We start from the raw sequence: 8,030 nt of genomic DNA on the forward strand, positions 1-8,030 counted from the left end.
AAAGTGTGCCGTAAACTCTTTGCTTGATCGAACTCCGATTCCATTAATGGAGAGCCTTCTAATTGCCAATGAGTCATGGGTTTATGTCAACATGTCAACAATCATCGGAATGGAGGGAAAAAGCGAAGCGAGATCAAAAAACCATGCCAAAGCGGCTGTCAGTTTCCGTTTATCATTTTTTTAACTATAATTTCTGCATTGAGGTGTCCACGCTTCTTTTCTAATGTTCTCCGTGCATATCTCCATCGTCTCCATAAATACATAAAGGATTTTCGGTTTTCTTCATATTGTACAGGCTTTTTCGGTAATACTAGTGACAGGAGAGCATCTGTATTAAGTAGTAGTTTACCTCTCCGTGTTTCGTGCCTCATATTTATATCTTTGAGTAGTTTGGCGGTATATCTTCCTTTGCGTTCCCTTGTCCACCGATCTTGCCAGCGTTCATGTGTTTGCTTCCAACAACAAAAAATAAAAACTTTCAATACCTTTAACGAGTTTTTTTTAGCTTCGGCTCACTTTTGGAAACCTACATCTCATCATCAGTCATTATGCGTTTGATGAATGTAGGACCCTCAGCATTGCTGTCAAGCATCTTTCCGGCGACTTCTACTTGATGTCGATTTTGTAAAAGATTTTGGTATTTTGGTAAAAGTCTAGCATTGCCACGCTTTATACCCAAAACATTATCCATAATGTATTTAGTCGATCAGTAGGAGTTGTTCAGATTCTCTGCTATCTCTATGTTGCTAAGAGGGCAGCTCGCATGAGGCAAGTTTTCGATGACTTCACGACTATTTAACTCACTAAATTTGTTTAATGGCTTGATATTCTATTTTTTTATTTTTTTTTATGCCAGTAAATATGATTTATGTCAGTTATTTGTTCCATTTCTATGTTTCCATAGAACTGTTTATTTAGAAAGATCTCCTTCCTCATGTTGCCAGAACATGTATAGGTATATTACTTCGCAAAAAGTACAAAACAGGATTTTAAGTGAGCTCTGATCTCCGATACACAGCATACCGGGTGTAGTTAAGTAAGTTAACCAAAAAAAAGAAATATTTATTTCGACTTTGGCCTTAGACTTAGTAGCCTAGATTAGGTAGAACGTATCCTCGAGCCAAAGTACACGAGGAATCCCACTTGGATAGCTGTGTACGCTGGTTAATTGCGACAAATTTGTTAAGGCGGTTATTATGAATCATTGCCATTTTGACAAGTTCGCAGAAGGTGTGTCTAAAGAGATATTTCAATTTCAGTGTAGTAAAAACTGGACTATAAGGAAAGTATATGATTCAACTTTGCCTCTCCATATAGACAAGAATTATAGCCTCACGGCATGTGCATCAATTTAATAATGTCCAGTCAGAACACTTACAAATTTGGCGAGATGAACTTTACTAAGGGCAGCTAGTTCAGAAGATCTGTTGCGTTTCAGAAATGTCTCACAACTGCACTAGTTCTGGATGCTAAGGACCGCATGCCAAGTTCTCGGGTGATTTATAGATTCAACGTTAGCATGCCAAAAGAAGACGAATTACTGACTCGTTTTGATGAAAAACAAACTCATCGGCTCAGAATTTTTGTGGAGTCCGCTTTTGCCAAACAAACATTCTGTGACTAATCTTCGGCATACTGTCTGCGATTTTAAGGTAAAGATTCAAACTTTTCTCAATTCCTACATTACAACCGATACCTACTTCACCTTCCCAAAATATTTGTCCTTCACGAAGACTGTCTATCTAGCTTAAAGTACTTCACCCTGTCTCTTGGTTGAAAGCTAGTGCCTTCCGGTGAGTGGGGAGAAATAACTGGTATCTTATACCTCTACGTAAATTATTCTAGCTCAATCTCATTACCCTTGATGACCAAACCAGTTTTATCTGCCCACTTGGTTACCAAATTCAGCTACCACTTTAAAATTTTTGATCACAAACATTTGAAGGCTGTGAGTAGACATTCGCAGTATAAGTACAATGTAGTAGATACTTAGCGGCCTAACAAAACTAACGGACTTCGTTTTCTTCTAAAATTAGGGTTGTTACACTGTTTGTAATACTCAGAAGGAAACGTGGTAATGGTATATTTTCAGGAAATTTGGCATTGGTTATTGTCTATAACTATGATGAAATCTCCGAAGAATTTGTTCAGATGGGATCTCTAAGGAATTATGTTCTTGTAACTTCTTCTTCTTCTTTACTGGCGTAGACACCGCTTACGCGATTATAGCCGAGTCAACAACAGCGCGCCAATCGTTTCTTCTCTTCGCTACGTGGCGCCAATTGGATATTCCAAGCGAGGCCAGGTCCTTCTCCACTTGGTCCTTCCACCTCCGAGTGGAGGTCTTCCTCTTCCTCTGCTTCCCGCGGCGGGTACTGCGTCGAATACTTTCAGAGCTGGAGTGTTTTCATCCATCCGGACAACATGACCTAGCCAGCGTAGCCGCTGTCTTTTAATTGCTGAACTATGTCGATGTCGTCGTATATCTCTGTTCCATCGGATGCGGTATTCGCCGTGGCCAACGCGCAAAGGACCATAAATCTTCCGCAGAACTTTTCTCTCGAAAAACTCGCAACGTCGACTCATCGGTGTTGTCATCGTCCAAGCCTCTGCACCATATAGCAGGACGGGAAATGAGCGACTTATAGAGTTTGGTTTTTTCGTCGAGAGAGGACTTTACTTTTCAATTGCCTACTCAGTCCGAAGTAGCACCTGTTGGCAAGAGTAATCCTGCGTTGGATTTCTAGGCTGACATTGTTGGTGGTGTTAATGCTGGTTCCTAAATAGACGAAATTATCTACAACTTCAAAGTTATGACTGTCAACAGTGACGTGAGTGCCAAGTCGCGAGTGCGACGACTGTTTGTTTGATGACAGGAGATATTTCGTCTTGCCCTCGTTCATTACCAGAATCATTTGATTCGCTTCCTTGTCTAGTCTGGAGAAAGCAGAATTAACGGCGCGGGTGTTGAGGCCGATAATATCAATATCATCGGCATGCCCAGCAGTTGTATACTCTTATAAAAGATTGTACCTGCTCGGTTCAGTTCTGCAGCTCTAATAATTTTCTCCAGCAGCAGATTGAAAAAGTCGCACGATAGGGAGTCGCCTTGTCTGAAACCTCGTTTGGATTCGAACGGCTCGGAGAGGTCCTTCCCGATCCTGACGGAGCTTTTGGTCCCGCTCAACGTCAGTTTACACAGCCGTATAGTTTTGCGGGGATACCAAATTCAGGACATTGCGGCATAAAGGCAGCTCCTTTTCGTGCTATCGAAGCAGCTTTGAAATCGACGAATAGGTGGTGAGTGTCGATTCTCCTTTCACGGGTCTTTTCCAAGATTTGGCGCATGGTGAATATCTGGTCGGTTGTTGATTTTCCAGGTCTGAAGCCACACTGATAAGGTCCAATCAGTTTGTTGACGGTGGGCTTTAATCTTTCACACAATACGCTCGATAGAACCTTGTACGCGATGTTGAGGAGGCTAATCCCACGGTAGTTGGCGCAGATTGTGGGGTCTCCTTTTTATGGATTGGGCATAGCACACTTAAATTCCAATCGTTGGGCATGCTCTCATCCGACCATATTTTGCAAAGAAGCTGATGCATGCTCCTTATCAGTTCTTCGCCGCCGTGTTTGAATAGCTCGGCCGGCAATCCGTCTGCCCCTGCCGCTTTGTTGTTCTTCAGGCGGGCAACTGCTATTCGAACTTCGTCATGGTCGGGCATGGAACATCTGCTCCATCGTCATCGATTGGGGAATCGGGTTCGCCTTCTCCTGGTGCTATGTGTGTTCACTGCCATTCAGCAGGCTGGAGAAGTGTTCCCTCCATAATCTAAGTATGCTCTGGGCATCGGTGGCTAGATCACCTTTGGGGGTTCTACAGGAGTATGCTCCGGTCTTGAAACCTTCTGCAAGTCGCCGCATTTTTTTCGTTAGATAGAATTTTCGAGCATTACCCCTGTCGGCCAGCTTATCAAGCTGTTCGTACTCACGCATTTCGGCCTCTTTCTTCTTCTGTCTGCAAATGCGTCTCGCTTCCCTCTTCAACTTGTTCTTGTAACTAGTGGTATCATAAAATGGACTGCTATATCTTCTTTCACCGAAGCTATAATTCTCGTACCATACATTAAATCATTGGGTAATAGTTTTTAGTTCTCAACTTTGAATATGAACTTGTCAAGATTAAATAACTAACATATAGGCAACTTCGACAAGAAATAATAACCTACCCCATAGAATTAATGAATTCTTTCTAGAAAAGCCATGGACTAGTCTAGTGTGATCATTCAATCATGAATTGGTTGAGAAACAAAGAGAAATCTCAGCTGTATTCTTACAAACTCTTTAAAGCATATGATCAATTTCATTTGCGATCCCGCTTATTTTCAATCTAGCAAAATTTTTAGACTTGCGAAATTCGGCATATTCAATATTCGTCAAGCGACTGATTCATCCAAAGGTTTTGACTGTTACTTTCAGGTTCGATACATCTTTTAAGTTGTAGTCTTTTTAAGTCATTGATCACGCGGAGCAAATTTAACGATTGAATATTTGCGATCCAACAAACTGATTGGAATTTATCAGTGTGGCTTCCGAACTGGAAAATAAACAACTGACCAGATATTAACCATGCGCCAAATCTTGGAAAATACCCGTGAAAAGTAAATTCTTGGTCGATTTCAAAGCTGCTTTTGACAGCACGAAAAGGAGCTGCCCTTATGCCGCTATGTCTGAATTTGGTATCCCCGCAAAACTAACACGGCTGTGTAAACTTACGTTGAGCAATACCAAAAGCTTCGTCAGGATCGCGAAGGATATCTCAAAGCAGTTCGATATCAGACGACGTTTCAGACAAGATGACTCCCTATCGAGCGACTTCTTCAATCTGCTGCTGGAGAAAATAATTCGAGTTGCAGAGCTGAATCAAGAAGGCACAATCTTTTATAAGAGTGTACAACGGCTGGCGTACGCCGAGGACATCGATATCATTGGCCATAATAACCGCGTCGTTAGTTCTGCTTTGTCCAGATTGGATAAGGAAGCGACGCCATTGGGTCTGGTAGTAAACAAGGGCAAGACGAAATTTCTCCTGTCATCAAACAAACAGTCGTCGCAGCCGCGACTTGACTCCCACGTCACTGTTGATAATCATAACTTCGAAGTCGTAGATAGTTTTGTCTACCTTGGCATCAGCATTAACATCAAAAACAACTTTAGTCTCGAAATTCAACGCAGAATAACTCTTGCCAACAGTTTCTGCTTCATACTGAGCAGGAAATTGAGAACTAATGTCCACTCTACACGAACAAAGACCAAATTCTACAAGTCACTCATCATCGTCGTCCTCCTATATGGTGCAGATGTACGGACGGTGACAACATCTAATGAGTCGGCGTTACGAGTTATCGAGAGAAAGGTACTGCGGAAGCTTTATAGTCCTTTGCGCATTGGTAACGGCAAATACCGAAGTCGAAGGAACGATGAGCTGTACGACATATTTCAGCGAATTAAGAGACAGTGGCTATGTTGGTGACCTAGTCTGTCGTCCGAATGGATGAAAACATTTCAGTTCTGAGATTATTTGCCTCAGTACCGCCGGGAGAAGCAAAGAAAGAGAAAGACCTCGACTCCGCTGAAAATACGTGGTTGCACTTGCAATCTCCAGTTGCTGCCAAACAGCGAAAAGAAAGAACGACATGCTGTTGAAAACTCAGCTATAGCCACGTAAGCGGTATCTACGCCAATAAAGAAAAAGAAGATGTTTGAACTGCGACATCTTCCCAGAAGAGTTGATTAGTCAGTTACCATGGGAGGGCTTAAACATTTAGAGACTTAAATTTTTTGGATAAAATCGTTGCTTCCAGCATTATCAACAGAAAAGGAATCTCTATCGAATATTTAGCAAAGCTGTAAACGTGTTATATAACGGGTGATTTTTTGAGGTTAGGATTTTCATGCATTAGTATTTGACAGATCACGTGGGATTTCAGACATGGTGTCAAAGAGAAAGATGCTCAGTATGCTTTGACATTTCATCATGAATAGACTTACTAACGAGCAACGCTTGCAACTCATTGAATTTTATTACCAAATCAGTGTTCGGTTCGAAATGTGTTTCGCGCGCGTGTTTTGTTCAGCGATGAGGCTCAGTTGAATGGCTACGTAAATAAGCAAAATTGCCGCATTTGGGGTGAAGAGCAACCAGAAGCCGTTCAAGAACTGCCCATGCATCCCGAAAAATGCACTGTTTGGGGTGGTTTGTACGCTGGTGGAATCATTGGACCGTATTTTTTCAAAGATGCTGTTGGACGCAACGTTACGGTGAATGGCGATCGCTATCGTTCGATGCTAACAAACTTTTTGTTGCCAAAAATGGAAGACTGAACTTAGTTGACATGTGGTTCAACAAGATGGCGCTACATGCACACAGCTCGCGATTCTATGGCCATTTTGAGGGAAAACTTCGGACAACAATTCATCTCAAGAAATGGACCCGTAAGTTGGCCACCAAGATAATGCGATTTAACGCCTTTAGACTATTTTGTGGGGCTACGTCAAGTCTAAAGTCTACAGAAATAAGCCAGCAACTATTCCAGCTTTGGAAGACAACATTTCCGAAGAAATTCGGCAAATGCTCGAAAAAGTTGCCCAAAATTGGACTTTCCGAATGGACCACCTAAGACGCAGCCGCGGTCAACATAAATGAAATTATCTTCAAAAAGTAAATGTCATGAACAATCTAACGTTTCAAATAAAGTATCAAGCTCTTAAAATCACCCTTTACTTATGTACAGAATCTGTAAACTTTGTCGTAAATTTCAGACATACCCATTTTATATAAATTCCCATATGTTATAAAATTATTTTATAAAATTGTAAATTGCAAAAAAAAAATTTTAATACTCAACAGAAAATCGTTTCGTTTTCAATGCTGATGGAAGGGATTTTCATTTATTTGTCACTAACCCTTAAGTAGGTACAGCACAAAATCACTTTTTTATACAATCAAATTTCTGATTGATTGATTATATATAATTACAAGCAAATTTAAAACTGTTTGACATAAGAAGTCAGGCCAAGTTACTGAGGTATGAAACTCACCCTTTTTCGCATACTCAAAACTCCCCTTAACTCCTTTAAAGTCTTGCCATTGAGATTTCCTGGCAAATCCGTCATTTGAATTGCTTGCAGCGTAGCAAAAACGGACGACAAGTCTGCACATGGAAAATCACCCACTGAACGAAGCAATTTTTCATGATTCTTCTCCCGCGGATGCGTGTGCAAAATCCATCTCTTCGATTATCACTTAAGTATGCAGCCGTCATGAAGGGGGCGCTGGATGCACGGACGCGCAGATACACCAGAGGGCGGACGGAAGGACGTTGAATGCCTGTACCGATATCCAATTACAAAGTTGAACTCTACAGTGCGCAACGTTAACTCTTAATCCACAGCGACTTGAGAAATGCGAGCACATACCTTCATATTAAAGCGAAGAGGAGCTGCAAAAAAAGAATGGCAACAGAGCAATCATGCAACTACTGCATGCAATAAAAAGAACAAACACTTAAGAGTGTGCCCTCCGTACGTGCGCCCGTCCGTAATAGTGGCTGTGCGGCATTGGCAGTAGCGGCGTTGCATGGCTTTGTGTGCTGCGTGTGGCATGTGGCAATTTATCATGTGGCGCGTGGTGCAAACATACATTTTTCGCCTTCGATCACAGCAGCGCGGCGCGACGCATTGCGTTCGCATTGACGTTCGCCAATTTATCATTGTTGCGGCGCGTCCGCGTTTGCATTTTGCGGCGGTCGGTCGCATTGTGGTGCCGCGTAGTACGAGTAGTGGTGGCACGCGTCGCCAAGCGCCGAACATACACACGCACACAGCTGTAGCGCCAAAGATTATGAGTGAACCGGAAAATCACATAAAACGTGACGCACACGTGAAAATTACCTGGGGAGATTCCAAGCGCTCATGCATGCGCGTATGTTTATATGTGTGTGTATGTGTATGTATCAAGGGTGCGCGTA

This window comes from Bactrocera dorsalis, chromosome 5, assembly GCF_023373825.1.
Source record: "Bactrocera dorsalis isolate Fly_Bdor chromosome 5, ASM2337382v1, whole genome shotgun sequence".
In the NCBI taxonomy this organism is placed as follows: Eukaryota; Metazoa; Arthropoda; class Insecta; order Diptera; family Tephritidae; genus Bactrocera; species Bactrocera dorsalis.